We start from the raw sequence: 17,406 nt of genomic DNA, 5'->3' as shown, positions 1-17,406 counted from the left end.
AACTTATATCTCTCACCAGCTATTTAGGGTTCTGTATCCTACTCACAAAATTACCTTGCCTGCGACCTCTCTCTTTATACACAAACAACTACTGCTCAGGAAGTAGGAAGGCAGAAGGTGGGGCAGTTTATGCAAATTTATGCTGTCAATGTGCCTTGCAGATTCATGCAGAATTTCTAGTTCCTTGCTGGAAACAAGAGAGCAGGCCTTGTTTCAGATCAACTGTCCCTAGCAAGGAACGTCTGAGCACATCCATTCTTTTGCTCTCTAGCCCCTGGCTTGGGACTCACCCTCACTGGCTGAGGAGTGAAGTTCTGCATACCAACGTTGAATAGAAGGTATGTTTGTGATTGGTTTGAGATGGGTGGGAGGTCAAGAGCAGGGAAAAGCAAGTCACCTTCCCTTCTAGTCTCCTCTTCTATGCCTACCTGCCGTTCACTCACTCTGTCTTTGTTTCATTCTCTCCTTCCTCAACACCCCATCTCACTCACTGGCTCTATCATTTGTGCTCTTTCCCCTTGCTCTTCATTTCATAGTGGAAACATCTCTTGAATGGATCATTAGAAAATGAGGTTACATAAAATTAAAAATCTACTTATTGGAAACCAAAAATATCACAAGACTGAATGTAAGCCATTTCTTCAATAAAAGGGATTTTTTAGGCACCCCCCAAAAAACACATAAAACACCACTAGTGCTAGAAGAATATTATACGAGCTTGAAGACAGAATTGGGCAAATTCATTTGCAGTTGAAACTGAAGTTTGGTACTTATTCAGATATTATATGCACTGCCAATTTTTAGCTGAGATTCTGAAGGAACGCAGAGACAAAATGGACTTAAAGTTTTGTCAGAAGTGGGATTCGAACCCACGCCTCCAGGAGAGACTGTGGCCTTAATGCAGTGCCTTATACCACTCGGCCATCCTGACCACAAGTTGCTTGTTCATCTACATAGTGAGAAAGATAGTGTGAACAAAAAAAACACACATCTTAGGCCATGAGTGGCTATAGCAAGAAAAAAACTCACTGCCCTTTTCCAAAAAGACAACCATATAAGCCCATGTGAGGGAAATGATCTGATTTTCTCCCTCAAGAAAAAAGAAGATTAAACACAGGTTTGTCAGAAGTGGGATTTGAACCCACGTCTCCTGAAGAGACTGCGACCTGAACGCAGCGCCTTAGACCACTCGGCCATCCTGACTTGCTTTTTCAGTACCTTCCACAAGCCAGACTGCCATGCAAGTTTGGTACCGAAAAGGCATGCCCTCAATTTATTTATCCCATTATAAGCATTTCCAACAGATCTTTGAACAATCCATACAGAGCAGTACCTATGAAGAACTCTTTAGACCTTTAATGAGTACAAAGAGAAAGTGCTATTCACCAGCCACTTGAACGGCCCAAAGCTGCTTTGAAATTGAGTCAACAGCCACATCTTGGCTGACTAAAGCAAATTCAACAAGGGAGCTCAATGTCACAACATAGGGTGGAATACACAAATCTAAGCAGCCCCTGATCACAGCCCTGAGGACATTGCTGTAAGTGTGCTGGAGTACAGCTGTCTACCAGGTGCTTGGTATTCTTCCAAATTTGCATGGCCTGTCTGGCCAGGGAATACAAGAGCATGACTTTTCTAGATGAGCTCTTACATGGGTCCTAAGCTCATTTGGTAAGGATTGCACTTTATCAGCAAGACTTTGTAAAACAGAAATATATGAGAAACCCAAGCTCTCTTGACTAGACGAGGACGGAATAACGTCCCAGGTGAAGACGAACAGATGCAACTTCCATCAGATGTTATCCTGATGAAGAAGATTATATCTCCAAAAGTCATTTCAGAAGTGGGATTCGAACCCACGCCTCCAGAGGAGACTGCAGCCTAAACACAGCGCCTTAGACCACTCGGCCATCCTGACAGTGAAGAGTCCTAAGAAATGTATAAAAGTCACTTAGAAATTTCTGCGTCCATGCAAGCTTGAAATAATTTCAACCTTCAAACACAAGGTGCAACTTTTTGCACAGGACAATAAACACAGAAGATCACATATGAAAGCATTTCATTTCACAGGTGTACTGTTTTTATGCTTTTAGAATAACTTATACCTCTCACCAGCTATTTAGGGTTCTGTATCCTACTCACAAAATTACCTTGCCTGCGACCTCTCTCTTTATACACAAACAACTACTGCTCAGGAAGTAGGAAGGCAGAAGGTGGGGCAGTTTATGCAAATTTATGCTGTCAATGTGCCTTGCAGATTCATGCAGAATTTCTAGTTCCTTGCTGGAAACAAGAGAGCAGGCCTTGTTTCAGATCAACTGTCCCTAGCAAGGAACGTCTGAGCACATCCATTCTTTTGCTCTCTAGCCCCTGGCTTGGGACTCACCCTCACTGGCTGAGGAGTGAAGTTCTGCACACCAACGTTGCATAGAAGGTATGTTTGTGATTGGTTTGAGATGGGTGGGAGGTCAAGAGCAGGGAAAAGCAAGTCACCTTCACTTCTAGTCTCCTCTTCTATGCCTACCTGCCGTTCACTCACTCTGTCTTTGTTTCATTCTCTCCTTCCTCAACACCCCATCTCACTCACTGGCTCTATCATTTGTGCTCTTTCCCCTTGCTCTTCATTTCATAGTGGAAACATCTCTTGAATGGATCATTAGAAAATGAGGTTACATAAAATTAAAAATCTACTTTTTGGAAACCAAAAATATCACAAGACTGAATGTAAGCCATTTCTTCAATAAAAGGGATTTTTTAGGCACCCCCCAAAAAACACATAAAACACCACTAGTGCTAGAAGAATATTATACGAGCTTGAAGACAGAATTGGGCAAATTCATTTGCAGTTGAAACTGAAGTTTGGTACTTATTCAGATATTATATGCACTGTCAATTTTTAGCTGAGATTCTGAAGGAACGCAGAGACAAAATGGACTTAAAGTTTTGTCAGAAGTGGGATTCGAACCCATGCCTCCAGGAGAGACTGCGGCCTTAACGCAGCGCCTTAGACCACTCGGCCATCCTGACCACATGTTGCTTGTCCATCTACATAGTGAGAAAGATAGTGTGAACAAAAAAAACACACATCTTAGGCCATAAGTGGCTATAGCAAGAAAAAAACTCACTGCACTTTTCCAAAAAGACAACCATATAAGCCCATGTGAGGAAAATGATCTGATTTTCTCCCTCAAGAAAAAAGAAGATTAAACACAGGTTTGTCAGAAGTGGGATTTGAACCCACGCCTCCAGAAGAGACTGCGACCTGAACGCAGCGCCTTAGACCACTCGGCCATCCTGACTTGCATTTTCAGTACCTTCCACAAGCCAGACCGCCATGCAAGTTTGGTACCGAAAAGGCATGCCCTCAATTTATTTATCCCATTATAAGCATTTCCAACAGATCTTTGAACAATCCATACAGAGCAGTACCTATGAAGAACTCTTTAGACCTTTAATGAGTACAAAGAGAAAGTGCTATTCACCAGCCACTTGAACGGCCCAAAGCTGCTTTGAAATTGAGTCAACAGCCACATCTTGGCTGACTAAAGCAAATTCAACAAGGGAGCTCAATGTCACAACATAGGGTGGAATACACAAATCTAAGCAGCCCCTGATCACAGCCCTGAGGACATTGCTGTAAGTGTGCTGGAGTACAGCTGTCTACCAGGTGCTTGGCATTCTTCCAAATTTGCATGGCCTGTCTGGCCAGGGAATACAAGAGCATGACTCTTCTAGATGAGCTCTTAAATGGGTCCTAAGCTCATTTGGTAAGGATTGCACTTTATCAGCAAGACTTTGTAAAATAGAAATATATGAGAAACCCAAGCTCTCTTGACTAGACGAGGACGGAATAACGTCCCAGGTGAAGACGAAGAGATGCAACTTCCATCAGATGTTATCCTGATGAAGAAGATTATATCTCCAAAAGTCATTTCAGAAGTGGGATTCGAACCCACACCTCCAGAGGAGACTGCAGCCTAAACACAGCGCCTTAGACCACTCGGCCATCCTGACAGTGAATAGTCCTAAGAAATGTATAAAATCACTTAGAAATTTCTGCATCCATGCAAGCTTGAAATAATTTCAACCTTCAAACACAAGGTGCAACTTTTTGCACAGGACAATAAACACAGAAGATCACATATGAAAGCATTTCATTTCACAGGTGTACTGTTTTTATGCTTTTAGAATAACTTATACCTCTCACCAGCTATTTAGGGTTCTGTATCCTACTCACAAAATTATCTTGCCTGCGACCTCTCTCTTTATACACAAACAACTATTGCTCAGGAAGTAGGAAGGCAGAAGGTGGGGCAGTTTATGGAAATTTATGCTGTCAATGTGCCTTGCAGATTCATGCAGAATTTCTAGATCCTTGCTGGAAACAAGAGAGCAGGCCTTGTTTCAGATCAACTGTCCCTAGCAAGGAACGTCTGAGCACATCCATTCTTTTGCTCTCTAGCCCCTGGCTTGGGACTCACCCTCACTGGCTGAGGAGTGAAGTTCTGCATACCAACGTTGCATAGAAGGTATGTTTGTGATTGGTTTGAGATGGGTGGGAGGTCAAGAGCAGGGAAAAGCAAGTCACCTTCACTTCTAGTCTCCTCTTCTATGCCTACCTGCCGTTCACTCACTCTGTCTTTGTTTCATTCTCTCCTTCCTCAACACCCCATCTCACTCACTGGCTCTATCATTTGTGCTCTTTCCCCTTGCTCTTCATTTCATAGTGGAAACATCTCTTGAATGGATCATTAGAAAATGAGGTTACATAAAATTAAAAATCTACTTATTGGAAACCAAAAATATCACAAGACTGAATGTAAGCCATTTCTTCAATAAAAGGGATTTTTTAGGCACCCCCCAAAAAACACATAAAACACCACTAGTGCTAGAAGAATATTATACGAGCTTGAAGACAGAATTGGGCAAATTCATTTGCAGTTGAAACTGAAGTTTGGTACTTATTCAGATATTATATGCACTGCCAATTTTTAGCTGAGATTCTGAAGGAACGCAGTGACAAAATGGACTTAAAGTTTTGTCAGAAGTGGGATTCGAACCCACGCCTCCAGGAGAGACTGCGGCCTTAACGCAGCGCCTTAGACCACTCAGCCATCCTGACCACATGTTGCTTGTCCATCTACATAGTGAGAAAGATAGTGTGAACAAAAAAAAACACACATCTTAGGCCATAAGTGGCTATAGCAAGAAAAAAACTCACTGCACTTTTCCAAAAAGACAACCATATAAGCCCATGTGAGGGAAATGATCTGATTTTCTCCCTCAAGAAAAAAGAAGATTAAACACAGGTTTGTCAGAAGTGGGATTTGAACCCACTCCTCCAGAAGAGACTGCAACCTGAATGCAGCGCCTTAGACCACTCGGCCATCCTGACTTGCATTTGCAGCAGCTTCCACAAGCCAGACAGCCATGCAAGTTTGGTACCGAAAAGGCATGCCCTCAATTTATTTATCCCATTATAAGCATTTCCAACAGATCTTTGAACAATCCATACAGAGCAGTACCTATGAAGAACTCTTTAGACCTTTAAAGCGTACAAAGAGAAAGTGCTATTCACCAGCCACTTGAACGGCCCAAAGCTGCTTTGAAATTGAGTCAACAGCCACATCTTGGCTGACTAAAGCAAATTCAACAAGGGAGCTCAATGTCACAACATAGGGTGAAATACGCAAATCTAAGCAGCCCCTGATCACAGCCCTGAGGACATTGCTGTAAGTGTGCTGGAGTACAGCTGTCTACCAGGTGCTTGGCATTCTTCCAAATTTGCATGGCCTGTCTGGCCAGGGAATACAAGAGCATGACTCTTCTAGATGAGCTCTTACATGGGTCCTAAGCTCATTTGGTAAGGATTGCACTTTATCAGCAAGACTTTGTACAACAGAAATATATGAGAAACCCAAGCTCTCTTGACTAGACGAGGACGGAATAACGTCCCAGGTGAAGACGAAGAGATGCAACTTCCATCAGATGTTATCCTGATGAAGAAGATTATATCTCCAAAAGTCATGTCAGAAGTGGGATTCGAACCCACTCCTCCAGAGGAGACTGCGGACTAAACACAGCGCCTTAGACCACTCGGCCATCCTAACAGTGGAGAGTCCTAAGAAATGTATAAAAGTCACTCAGAAATTTCTGCGTCCATGCAAGCTTGAAATAATTTCAACCTTCAAACACAAGGTGCAACTTTTTGCACAGGACAATAAACACAGAAGATCACATATGAAAGCATTTCATTTCACAGGTGTACTGTTTTTATGCTTTTAGAATAACTTATACCTCTCACCAGCTATTTAGGGTTCTGTATCCTACTCACAAAATTACCTTGCCTGCGACCTCTCTCTTTATACACAAACAACTACTGCTCAGGAAGTAGGAAGGCAGAAGGTGGGGCAGTTTATGCAAATTTATGCTGTCAATGTGCCTTGCAGATTCATGCAGAATTTCTAGTTCCTTGCTGGAAACAAGAGAGCAGGCCTTGTTTCAGATCAACTGTCCCTAGCAAGGAACGTCTGAGCACATCCATTCTTTTGCTCTCTAGCCCCTGGCTTGGGACTCACCCTCACTGGCTGAGGAGTGAAGTTCTGCATACCAACGTTGAATAGAAGGTATGTTTGTGATTGGTTTGAGATGGGTGGGAGGTCAAGAGCAGGGAAAACCAAGTCACCTTCCCTTCTAGTCTCCTCTTCTATGCCTACCTGCCGTTCACTCACTCTGTCTTCGTTTCATTCTCTCCTTCCTCAACACCCCATCTCACTCACTGGCTCTATCATTTGTGCTCTTTCCCCTTGCTCTTCATTTCATAGTGGAAACATCTCTTGAATGGATCATTAGAAAATGAGGTTACATAAAATTAAAAATCTACTTATTGGAAACCAAAAATATCACAAGACTGAATGTAAGCCATTTCTTCAATAAAAGGGATTTTTTAGGCACCCCCCAAAAAACACATAAAACACCACTAGTGCTAGAAGAATATTATACGAGCTTGAAGACAGAATTGGGCAAATTCATTTGCAGTTGAAACTGAAGTTTGGTACTTATTCAGATATTATATGCACTGCCAATTTTTAGCTGAGATTCTGAAGGAACGCAGTGACAAAATGGACTTAAAGTTTTGTCAGAAGTGGGATTCGAACCCACGCCTCCAGGAGAGACTGTGGCCTTAACGCAGCGCCTTAGACCACTCGGCCATCCTGACCACATGTTGCTTGTCCATCTACATAGTGAGAAAGATAGTGTGAACAAAAAAAACACACATCTTAGGCCATAAGTGGCTATAGCAAGAAAGAAACTCACTGCACTTTTCCAAAAAGACAACCAAATAAGCCCATGTGAGGAAAATGATCAGATTTTCTCCCTCAAGAAAAAAGAAGATTAAACACAGGGTTGTCAGAAGTGGGATTTGAACCCACGCCTCCAGAAGAGACTGCGACCTGAACGCAGCGCCTTAGACCACTCGGCCATCCTGACTTGCATTTGCAGCACCTTCCACAAGCCAGAAAGCCATGCAAGTTTGGTACCGAAAAGGCATGCCCTCAATTTATTTATCCCATTATAAGCATTTCCAACAGATCTTTGAACAATCCATACAGAGCAGTACCTATGAAGAACTCTTTAGACCTTTAATGAGTACAAAGAGAAAGTGCTATTCACCAGCCACTTGAACGGCCCAAAGCTGCTTTGAAATTGAGTCAACAGCCACATCTTGGCTGACTAAAGCAAATTCAACAAGGGAGCTCAATGTCACAACATAGGGTGGAATACACAAATCTAAGCAGCCCCTGATCACAGCCCTGAGGACATTGCTGTAAGTGTGCTGGAGTACAGCTGTCTACCAGGTGCTTGGCATTCTTCCAAATTTGCATGGCCTGTCTGGCCAGGTAATACAAGAGCATGACTCTTCTAGATGAGCTCTTACATGGGTCCTAAGCTCATTTGGTAAGGATTGCACTTTATCAGCAAGACTTTGTACAACAGAAATATATGAGAAACCCAAGCTCTCTTGACTAGACGAGGACGGAATAACGTCCCAGGTGAAGACGAAGAGATGCAACTTCCATCAGATGTTATCCTGATGAAGAAGATTATATCTCCAAAAGTCATTTCAGAAGTGGGATTCGAACCCACGCCTCCAGAGGAGACTGCAGCCTAAACACAGCGCCTTAGACCACTCGGCCATCCTGACAGTGAAGAGTCCTAAGAAATGTATAAAAGTCACTTAGAAATTTCTGCGTCCATGCAAGCTTGAAATAATTTCAACCTTCAAACACAAGGTGCAACTTTTTGCACAGGACAATAAACACAGAAGATCACATATGAAAGCATTTCATTTCACAGGTGTACTGTTTTTATGCTTTTAGAATAACTTATACCTCTCACCAGCTATTTAGGGTTCTGTATCCTACTCACAAAATTATCTTGCCTGCGACCTCTCTCTTTATACACAAACAACTATTGCTCAGGAAGTAGGAAGGCAGAAGGTGGGGCAGTTTATGGAAATTTATGCTGTCAATGTGCCTTGCAGATTCATGCAGAATTTCTAGATCCTTGCTGGAAACAAGAGAGCAGGCCTTGTTTCAGATCAACTGTCCCTAGCAAGGAACGTCTGAGCACATCCATTCTTTTGCTCTCTAGCCCCTGGCTTGGGACTCACCCTCACTGGCTGAGGAGTGAAGTTCTGCATACCAACGTTGCATAGAAGGTATGTTTGTGATTGGTTTGAGATGGGTGGGAGGTCAAGAGCAGGGAAAAGCAAGTCACCTTCACTTCTAGTCTCCTCTTCTATGCCTACCTGCCGTTCACTCACTCTGTCTTTGTTTCATTCTCTCCTTCCTCAACACCCCATCTCACTCACTGGCTCTATCATTTGTGCTCTTTCCCCTTGCTCTTCATTTCATAGTGGAAACATCTCTTGAATGGATCATTAGAAAATGAGGTTACATAAAATTAAAAATCTACTTATTGGAAACCAAAAATATCACAAGACTGAATGTAAGCCATTTCTTCAATAAAAGGGATTTTTTAGGCACCCCCCAAAAAACACATAAAACACCACTAGTGCTAGAAGAATATTATACGAGCTTGAAGACAGAATTGGGCAAATTCATTTGCAGTTGAAACTGAAGTTTGGTACTTATTCAGATATTATATGCACTGCCAATTTTTAGCTGAGATTCTGAAGGAACGCAGTGACAAAATGGACTTAAAGTTTTGTCAGAAGTGGGATTCGAACCCACGCCTCCAGGAGAGACTGCGGCCTTAACACAGCGCCTTAGACCACTCGGCCATCCTGACCACATGTTGCTTGTCCATCTACATAGTGAGAAAGATAGTGTGAACAAAAAAAAACACACATCTTAGGCCATAAGTGGCTATAGCAAGAAAAAAACTCACTGCACTTTTTTTTCCAAAAATACAACCATATAAGCCCATGTGAGGGAAATGATCTGATTTTCTCCCTCAAGAAAAAAGAAGATTAAACACAGGTTTGTCAGAAGTGGGATTTGAACCCACGCCTCCAGAAGAGACTGCAACCTGAACGCAGCGCCTTAGACCACTCGGCCATGCTGACTTGCATTTGCAGCAGCTTCCACAAGCCAGACAGCCATGCAAGTTTGGTACCGAAAAGGCATGCCCTCAATTTATTTATCCCATTATAAGCATTTCCAACAGATCTTTGAACAATCCATACAGAGCAGTACCTATGAAGAACTCTTTAGACCTTTAAAGCGTACAAAGAGAAAGTGCTATTCACCAGCCACTTGAACGGCCCAAAGCTGCTTTGAAATGGAGTCAACAGCCACATCTTGGCTGACTAAAGCAAATTCAACAAGGGAGCTCAATGTCACAACATAGGGTGGAATACGCAAATCTAAGCAGCCCCTGATCACAGCCCTGAGGACATTGCTGTAAGTGTGCTGGAGTACAGCTGTCTACCAGGTGCTTGGCATTCTTCCAAATTTGCATGGCCTGTCTGGCCAGGGAATACAAGAGCATGACTCTTCTAGATGAGCTCTTACATGGGTCCTAAGCTCATTTGGTAAGGATTGCACTTCATCAGCAAGACTTTGTACAACAGAAATATATGAGAAACCCAAGCTCTCTTGACTAGACGAGGACGGAATAACGTCCCAGGTGAAGACGAAGAGATGCAACTTCCATCAGATGTTATCCTGATGAAGAAGATTATATCTCCAAAAGTCATGTCAGAAGTGGGATTCGAACCCACGCCTCCAGAGGAGACTGCGGACTAAACACAGCGCCTTAGACCACTCGGCCATCCTGACAGTGGAGAGTCCTAAGAAATGTATAAAAGTCACTCAGAAATTTCTGCGTCCATGCAAGCTTGAAATAATTTCAACCTTCAAACACAAGGTGCAACTTTTTGCACAGGACAATAAACACAGAAGATCACATATGAAAGCATTTCATTTCACAGGTGTACTGTTTTTATGCTTTTAGAATAACTTATACCTCTCACCAGCTATTTAGGGTTCTGTATCCTACTCACAAAATTACCTTGCCTGCGACCTCTCTCTTTATACACAAACAACTACTGCTCAGGAAGTAGGAAGGCAGAAGGTGGGGCAGTTTATGCAAATTTATGCTGTCAATGTGCCTTGCAGATTCATGCAGAATTTCTAGTTCCTTGCTGGAAACAAGAGAGCAGGCCTTGTTTCAGATCAACTGTCCCTAGCAAGGAACGTCTGAGCACATCCATTCTTTTGCTCTCTAGCACCTGGCTTGGGACTCACCCTCACTGGCTGAGGAGTGAAGTTCTGCATACCAACGTTGAATAGAAGGTATGTTTGTGATTGGTTTGAGATGGGTGGGAGGTCAAGAGCAGGGAAAAGCAAGTCACCTTCCCTTCTAGTCTCCTCTTCTATGCCTACCTGCCGTTCACTCACTCTGTCTTTGTTTCATTCTCTCCTTCCTCAACACCCCATCTCACTCACTGGCTCTATCATTTGTGATCTTTCCCATTGCTCTTCATTTCATAGTGGAAACATCTCTTGAATGGATCATTAGAAAATGAGGTTACATAAAATTAAAAATCTACTTATTGGAAACCAAAAATATCACAAGACTGAATGTAAGCCATTTCTTCAATAAAAGGGATTTTTTAGGCACCCCCCAAAAAACACATAAAACACCACTAGTGCTAGAAGAATATTATACGAGCTTGAAGACAGAATTGGGAAAATTCATTTGCAGTTGAAACTGAAGTTTGGTACTTATTCAGATATTATATGCACTGCCAATTTTTAGCTGAGATTCTGAAGGAACGCAGTGACAAAATGGACTTAAAGTTTTGTCAGAAGTGGGATTCGAACCCACGCCTCCAGGAGAGACTGCGGCCTTAACGCAGCGCCTTAGACCACTCGGCCATCCTGACCACATGTTGCTTGTCCATCTACATAGTGAGAAAGATAGTGTGAACAAAAAAAACCACACATCTTAGGCCATAAGTGGCTATAGCAAGAAAAAAAACTCACTGCACTTTTCCAAAATGACAACCATATAAGCCCATGTGAGGGAAATGATCTGATTTTCTCCCTCAAGAAAAAAGAAGATTAAACACAGGTTTGTCAGAAGTGGGATTTGAACCCACGCCTCCAGAAGAGACTGCAACCTGAACGCAGCGCCTTAGACCACTCGGCCATCCTGACTTGCATTTGCAGCAGCTTCCACAAGCCAGACAGCCATGCAAGTTTGGTACCGAAAAGGCATGCCCTCAATTTATTTATCCCATTATAAGCATTTCCAACAGATCTTTGAACAATCTATACAGAGCAGTACCTATGAAGAACTCTTTAGACCTTTAAAGCGTACAAAGAGAAAGTGCTATTCACCAGCCACTTGAACGGCCCAAAGCTGCTTTGAAATTGAGTCAACAGCCACATCTTGGCTGACTAAAGCAAATTCAACAAGGGAGCTCAATGTCACAACATAGGGTGGAATACGCAAATCTAAGCAGCCCCTGATCACAGCCCTGAGGACATTGCTGTAAGTGTGCTGGAGTACAGCTGTCTACCAGGTGCTTGGCATTCTTCCAAATTTGCATGGCCTGTCTGGCCAGGGAATACGAGAGCATGACTCTTCTAGATGAGCTCTTACATGGGTCCTAAGCTCATTTGGTAAGGATTGCACTTTATCAGCAAGACTTTGTACAACAGAAATATATGAGAAACCCAAGCTCTCTTGACTAGACGAGGACGGAATAACGTCCCAGGTGAAGACGAAGAGATGCAACTTCCATCAGATGTTATCCTGATGAAGAAGATTATATCTCCAAAAGTCATGTCAGAAGTGGGATTCGAACCCACTCCTCCAGAGGAGACTGCGGACTAAACACAGCGCCTTAGACCACTCGGCCATCCTGACAGTGGAGAGTCCTAAGAAATGTATAAAAGTCACTCAGAAATTTCTGCGTCCATGCAAGCTTGAAATAATTTCAACCTTCAAACACAAGGTGCAACTTTTTGCACAGGACAATAAACACAGAAGATCACATATGAAAGCATTTCATTTCACAGGTGTACTGTTTTTATGCTTTTAGAATAACTTATACCTCTCACCAGCTATTTAGGGTTCTGTATCCTACTCACAAAATTACCTTGCCTGCGACCTCTCTCTTTATACACAAACAACTACTGCTCAGGGAGTAGGAAGGCAGAAGGTGGGGCAGTTTATGCAAATTTATGCTGTCAATGTGCCTTGCAGATTCATGCAGAATTTCTAGTTCCTTGCTGGAAACAAGAGAGCAGGCCTTGTTTCAGATCAACTGTCCCTAGCAAGGAACGTCTGAGCACATTCATTCTTTTGCTCTCTAGCCCCTGGCTTGGGACTCACCCTCACTGGCTGAGGAGTGAAGTTCTGCATACCAACGTTGAATAGAAGGTATGTTTGTGATTGGTTTGAGATGGGTGGGAGGTCAAGAGCAGGGAAAAGCAAGTCACCTTCCCTTCTAGTCTCCTCTTCTATGCCTACCTGCCGTTCACTCACTCTGTCTTTGTTTCATTCTCTCCTTCCTCAACACCCCATCTCACTCACTGGCTCTATCATTTGTGCTCTTTCCCCTTGCTCTTCATTTCATAGTGGAAACATCTCTTGAATGGATCATTAGAAAATGAGGTTACATAAAATTAAAAATCTACTTATTGGAAACCAAAAATATCACAAGACTGAATGTAAGCCATTTCTTCAATAAAAGGGATTTTTTAGGCACCCCCCAAAAAACACATAAAACACCACTAGTGCTAGAAGAATATTATACGAGCTTGAAGACAGAATTGGGCAAATTCATTTGCAGTTGAAACTGAAGTTTGGTACTTATTCAGATATTATATGCACTGCCAATTTTTAGCTGAGATTCTGAAGGAACGCAGTGACAAAATGGACTTAAAGTTTTGTCAGAAGTGGGATTCGAACCCACGCCTCCAGGAGAGACTGCGGCCTTAACGCAGCGCCTTAGACCACTCGGCCATCCTGACCACATGTTGCTTGTCCATCTACATAGTGAGAAAGATAGTGTGAACAAAAAAAACACACATCTTAGGCCATAAGTGGCTATAGCAAGAAAGAAACTCACTGCACTTTTCCAAAAAGACAACCAAATAAGCCCATGTGAGGAAAATGATCTGATTTTCTCCCTCAAGAAAAAAGAAGATTAAACACAGGTTTGTCAGAAGTGGGATTTGAACCCACGCCTCCAGAAGAGACTGCGACCTGAACGCAGCGCCTTAGACCACTCGGCCATCCTGACTTGCATTTGCAGCACCTTCCACAAGCCAGAAAGCCATGCAAGTTTGGTACCGAAAAGGCATGCCCTCAATTTATTTATCCCATTATAAGCATTTCCAACAGATCTTTGAACAATCCATACAGAGCAGTACCTATGAAGAACTCTTTAGACCTTTAAAGCGTACAAAGAGAAAGTGCTATTCACCAGCCACTTGAACGGCCCAAAGCTGCTTTGAAATTGCGTCAACAGCCACATCTTGGCTGACTAAAGCAAATTCAACAAGGGAGCTCAATGTCACAACATAGGGTGGAATACGCAAATCTAAGCAGCCCCTGATCACAGCCCTGAGGACATTGCTGTAAGTGTGCTGGAGTACAGCTGTCTACCAGGTGCTTGGCATTCTTCCAAATTTGCATGGCCTGTCTGGCCAGGGAATACAAGAGCATGACTCTTCTAGATGAGCTCTTACATGGGTCCTAAGCTCATTTGGTAAGGATTGCACTTTATCAGCAAGACTTTGTACAACAGAAATATATGAGAAACCCAAGCTCTCTTGACTAGACGAGGACGGAATAACGTCCCAGGTGAAGACGAAGAGATGCAACTTCCATCAGATGTTATCCTGATGAAGAAGATTATATCTCCAAAAGTCATGTCAGAAGTGGGATTCGAACCCACGCCTCCAGAGGAGACTGCGGACTAAACACAGCACCTTAGACCACTCGGCCATCCTGACAGTGGAGAGCCCTAAGAAATGTATAAAAGTCACTCAGAAATTTCTGCGTCCATGCAAGCTTGAAATAATTTCAACCTTCAAACACAAGGTGCAACTTTTTGCACAGGACAATAAACACAGAAGATCACATATGAAAGCATTTCATTTCACAGGTGTACTGTTTTTATGCTTTTAGAATAACTTATACCTCTCACCAGCTATTTAGGGTTCTGTATCCTACTCACAAAATTATCTTGCCTGCGACCTCTCTCTTTATACACAAACAACTACTGCTCAGTAAGTAGGAAGGCAGAAGGTGGGGCAGTTTATGCAAATTTATGCTGTCAATGTGCCTTGCAGATTCATGCAGAATTTCTAGTTCCTTGCTGGAAACAAGAGAGCAGGCCTTGTTTCAGATCAACTGTCCCTAGCAAGGAACGTCTGAGCACATCCATTCTTTTGCTCTCTAGCCCCTGGCTTGGGACTCACCCTCACTGGCTGAGGAGTGAAGTTCTGCATACCAACGTTGAATAGAAGGTATGTTTGTGATTGGTTTGAGATGGGTGGGAGGTCAAGAGCAGGGAAAAGCAAGTCACCTTCCCTTCTAGTCTCCTCTTCTATGCCTACCTGCCGTTCACTCACTCTGTCTTTGTTTCATTCTCTCCTTCCTCAACACCCCATCTCACTCACTGGCTCTATCATTTGTGCTCTTTCCCCTTGCTCTTCATTTCATAGTGGAAACATCTCTTGAATGGATCATTAGAAAATGAGGTTACATAAAATTAAAAATCTACTTATTGGAAACCAAAAATATCACAAGACTGAATGTAAGCCATTTCTTCAATAAAAGGGATTTTTTAGGCACCCCCCCAAAAACACATAAAACACCACTAGTGCTAGAAGAATATTATATGAGCTTGAAGACAGAATTGGGCAAATTCATTTGCAGTTGAAACTGAAGTTTGGTACTTATTCAGATATTATATGCACTGTCAATTTTTAGCTGAGATTCTGAAGGAACGCAGAGACAAAATGGACTTAAAGTTTTGTCAGAAGTGGGATTCGAATCCACGCCTCCAGGAGAGGCTGCGGCCTTAACGCAGCGCCTTAGACCACTCGGCCATCCTGACCACATGTTGCTTGTCCATCTACATAGTGAGAAAGATAGTGTGAACAAAAAAAACACACATCTTAGGCCATAAGTGGCTATAGCAAGAAAAAAACTCACTGCACTTTTCCAAAAAGACAACCATATAAGCCCATGTGAGGGAAATGATCTGATTTTCTCCCTCAAGAAAAAAGAAGATTAAACACAGGTTTGTCAGAAGTGGGATTTGAACCCACGCCTCCAGAAGAGACTGCGACCTGAACGCTGCGCCTTTGACCACTCGGCCATCCTGACTTGCATTTGCAGCACCTTCCACAAGCCAGACAGCCATGCAAGTTTGGTACCGCAAAGGCATGCCCTCAATTTATTTATCCCATTATAAGCATTTCCAACAGATCTTTGAACAATCCATACAGAGCAGTACCTATGAAGAACTCTTTAGACCTTTAAAGCGTACAAAGAGAAAGTGCTATTCACCAGCCACTTGAACGGCCCAAAGCTGCTTTGAAATTGAGTCAACAGCCACATCTTGGCTGACTAAAGCAAATTCAACAAGGGAGCTCAATGTCACAACATAGGGTGGAATACGCAAATCTAAGCAGCCCCTGATCACAGCCCTGAGGACATTGCTGTAAGTGTGCTGGAGTACAGCTGTCTACCAGGTGCTTGGCATTCTTCCAAATTTGCATGGCCTGTCTGGCCAGGGAATACAAGAGCATGACTCTTCTAGATGAGCTCTTACATGGGTCCTAAGCTCATTTGGTAAGGATTGCACTTTATCAGCAAGACTTTGTACAACAGAAATATATGAGAAACCCAAGCTCTCTTGACTAGACGAGGACGGAATAACGTCCCAGGTGAAGACGAACAGATGCAACTTCCATCAGATGTTATCCTGATGAAGAAGATTATATCTCCAAAAGTAATTTCAGAAGTGAGATTCGAACCCACGTCTCCAGAGGAGACTGCAGCCTAAACACAGCGCCTTAGACCACTCGGCCATCCTGCCAGTGAAGAGTCCTAAGAAATGTATAAAAGTCACTCAGAAATTTCTGCGTCCATGCAAGCTTGAAATAATTTCAACCTTCAAACACAAGGTGCAACTTTTTGCACAGGACAATAAACACAGAAGATCACATATGAAAGCATTTCATTTCACAGGTGTACTGTTTTTATGCTTTTAGAATAACTTATACCTCTCACCAGCTATTTAGGGTTCTGTATCCTACTCACAAAATTATCTTGCCTGCGACCTCTCTCTTTATACACAAACAACTACTGCTCAGGAAGTAGGAAGGCAGAAGGTGGGGCAGTTTATGCAAATTTATGCTGTCAATGTGCCTTGCAGATTCATGCAGAATTTCGAGATCCTTGCTGGAAACAAGAGAGCAGGCCTTGTTTCAGATCAACTGTCCCTAGCAAGGAACGTCTGAGCACATCCATTCTTTTGCTCTCTAGCCCCTGGCTTGGGACTCACCCTCACTGGCTGAGGAGTGAAGTTCTGCATACCAACGTTGCATAGAAGGTATGTTTGTGATTGGTTTGAGATGGGTGGGAGGTCAAGGGCAGGGAAAAGCAAGTCACTTTCACTTCTAGTCTCCTCTTCTATGCCTACCTGCCGTTCACTCACTCTGTCTTTGTTTCATTCTTTCCTTCCTCAACACCCCATCTCACTCACTCGCTCTATCATTTGTGCTCTTTCCCCTTGCTCTTCATTTCATAGTGGAAACATCTCTTGAATGGATCATTAGAAAATGAGGTTACATAAAATTAAAAATCTACTTATTGGAAACCAAAAATATCACAAGACTGAATGTA

The 17,406-nt window shown here is 42.8% G+C and overlaps 21 non-coding genes across 21 annotated transcripts; all 21 read right to left on the bottom strand.

Annotated features, from left to right (window-relative positions):
* Positions 1-1,120: 1,120 nt before the first annotated feature.
* On the bottom strand, positions 1,121-1,203 carry TRNAL-CAG (transfer RNA leucine (anticodon CAG)). Its single transcript has one exon. It is a non-coding gene; the product is annotated as a tRNA-Leu (tRNA).
* Positions 1,204-1,835: 632 nt separating this feature from the next.
* On the bottom strand, positions 1,836-1,918 carry TRNAL-UAG (transfer RNA leucine (anticodon UAG)). Its single transcript has one exon. It is a non-coding gene; the product is annotated as a tRNA-Leu (tRNA).
* A 1,026-nt stretch (positions 1,919-2,944) lies between these two features.
* Positions 2,945-3,027, bottom strand: TRNAL-AAG (transfer RNA leucine (anticodon AAG)). The gene has a single exon. It is a non-coding gene; the product is annotated as a tRNA-Leu (tRNA).
* A 189-nt stretch (positions 3,028-3,216) lies between these two features.
* TRNAL-CAG (transfer RNA leucine (anticodon CAG)) lies at positions 3,217-3,299 on the bottom strand. Its single transcript has one exon. It is a non-coding gene; the product is annotated as a tRNA-Leu (tRNA).
* A 632-nt stretch (positions 3,300-3,931) lies between these two features.
* Positions 3,932-4,014, bottom strand: TRNAL-UAG (transfer RNA leucine (anticodon UAG)). Its single transcript has one exon. It is a non-coding gene; the product is annotated as a tRNA-Leu (tRNA).
* A 1,025-nt stretch (positions 4,015-5,039) lies between these two features.
* On the bottom strand, positions 5,040-5,122 carry TRNAL-AAG (transfer RNA leucine (anticodon AAG)). Its single transcript has one exon. It is a non-coding gene; the product is annotated as a tRNA-Leu (tRNA).
* A 190-nt stretch (positions 5,123-5,312) lies between these two features.
* TRNAL-CAG (transfer RNA leucine (anticodon CAG)) lies at positions 5,313-5,395 on the bottom strand. Its single transcript has one exon. It is a non-coding gene; the product is annotated as a tRNA-Leu (tRNA).
* A 632-nt stretch (positions 5,396-6,027) lies between these two features.
* TRNAL-UAG (transfer RNA leucine (anticodon UAG)) lies at positions 6,028-6,110 on the bottom strand. Its single transcript has one exon. It is a non-coding gene; the product is annotated as a tRNA-Leu (tRNA).
* Positions 6,111-7,136: 1,026 nt separating this feature from the next.
* Positions 7,137-7,219, bottom strand: TRNAL-AAG (transfer RNA leucine (anticodon AAG)). Its single transcript has one exon. It is a non-coding gene; the product is annotated as a tRNA-Leu (tRNA).
* Positions 7,220-7,408: 189 nt separating this feature from the next.
* Positions 7,409-7,491, bottom strand: TRNAL-CAG (transfer RNA leucine (anticodon CAG)). The gene has a single exon. It is a non-coding gene; the product is annotated as a tRNA-Leu (tRNA).
* A 632-nt stretch (positions 7,492-8,123) lies between these two features.
* TRNAL-UAG (transfer RNA leucine (anticodon UAG)) lies at positions 8,124-8,206 on the bottom strand. The gene has a single exon. It is a non-coding gene; the product is annotated as a tRNA-Leu (tRNA).
* Positions 8,207-9,232: 1,026 nt separating this feature from the next.
* TRNAL-AAG (transfer RNA leucine (anticodon AAG)) lies at positions 9,233-9,315 on the bottom strand. Its single transcript has one exon. It is a non-coding gene; the product is annotated as a tRNA-Leu (tRNA).
* A 909-nt stretch (positions 9,316-10,224) lies between these two features.
* TRNAL-UAG (transfer RNA leucine (anticodon UAG)) lies at positions 10,225-10,307 on the bottom strand. Its single transcript has one exon. It is a non-coding gene; the product is annotated as a tRNA-Leu (tRNA).
* A 1,026-nt stretch (positions 10,308-11,333) lies between these two features.
* TRNAL-AAG (transfer RNA leucine (anticodon AAG)) lies at positions 11,334-11,416 on the bottom strand. Its single transcript has one exon. It is a non-coding gene; the product is annotated as a tRNA-Leu (tRNA).
* A 191-nt stretch (positions 11,417-11,607) lies between these two features.
* Positions 11,608-11,690, bottom strand: TRNAL-CAG (transfer RNA leucine (anticodon CAG)). The gene has a single exon. It is a non-coding gene; the product is annotated as a tRNA-Leu (tRNA).
* A 632-nt stretch (positions 11,691-12,322) lies between these two features.
* On the bottom strand, positions 12,323-12,405 carry TRNAL-UAG (transfer RNA leucine (anticodon UAG)). Its single transcript has one exon. It is a non-coding gene; the product is annotated as a tRNA-Leu (tRNA).
* Positions 12,406-13,431: 1,026 nt separating this feature from the next.
* TRNAL-AAG (transfer RNA leucine (anticodon AAG)) lies at positions 13,432-13,514 on the bottom strand. The gene has a single exon. It is a non-coding gene; the product is annotated as a tRNA-Leu (tRNA).
* A 189-nt stretch (positions 13,515-13,703) lies between these two features.
* Positions 13,704-13,786, bottom strand: TRNAL-CAG (transfer RNA leucine (anticodon CAG)). Its single transcript has one exon. It is a non-coding gene; the product is annotated as a tRNA-Leu (tRNA).
* Positions 13,787-14,418: 632 nt separating this feature from the next.
* TRNAL-UAG (transfer RNA leucine (anticodon UAG)) lies at positions 14,419-14,501 on the bottom strand. The gene has a single exon. It is a non-coding gene; the product is annotated as a tRNA-Leu (tRNA).
* Positions 14,502-15,527: 1,026 nt separating this feature from the next.
* TRNAL-AAG (transfer RNA leucine (anticodon AAG)) lies at positions 15,528-15,610 on the bottom strand. The gene has a single exon. It is a non-coding gene; the product is annotated as a tRNA-Leu (tRNA).
* A 189-nt stretch (positions 15,611-15,799) lies between these two features.
* Positions 15,800-15,882, bottom strand: TRNAL-CAG (transfer RNA leucine (anticodon CAG)). The gene has a single exon. It is a non-coding gene; the product is annotated as a tRNA-Leu (tRNA).
* Between the last annotated feature and the right edge of the window lie 1,524 nt (positions 15,883-17,406).

Source organism: Lissotriton helveticus, chromosome 8 (assembly GCF_964261635.1).
Source record: "Lissotriton helveticus chromosome 8, aLisHel1.1, whole genome shotgun sequence".
Lineage (NCBI taxonomy): Eukaryota > Metazoa > Chordata > Amphibia > Caudata > Salamandridae > Lissotriton > Lissotriton helveticus.
This window is presented reverse-complemented; position numbering and strand designations above follow the sequence as displayed.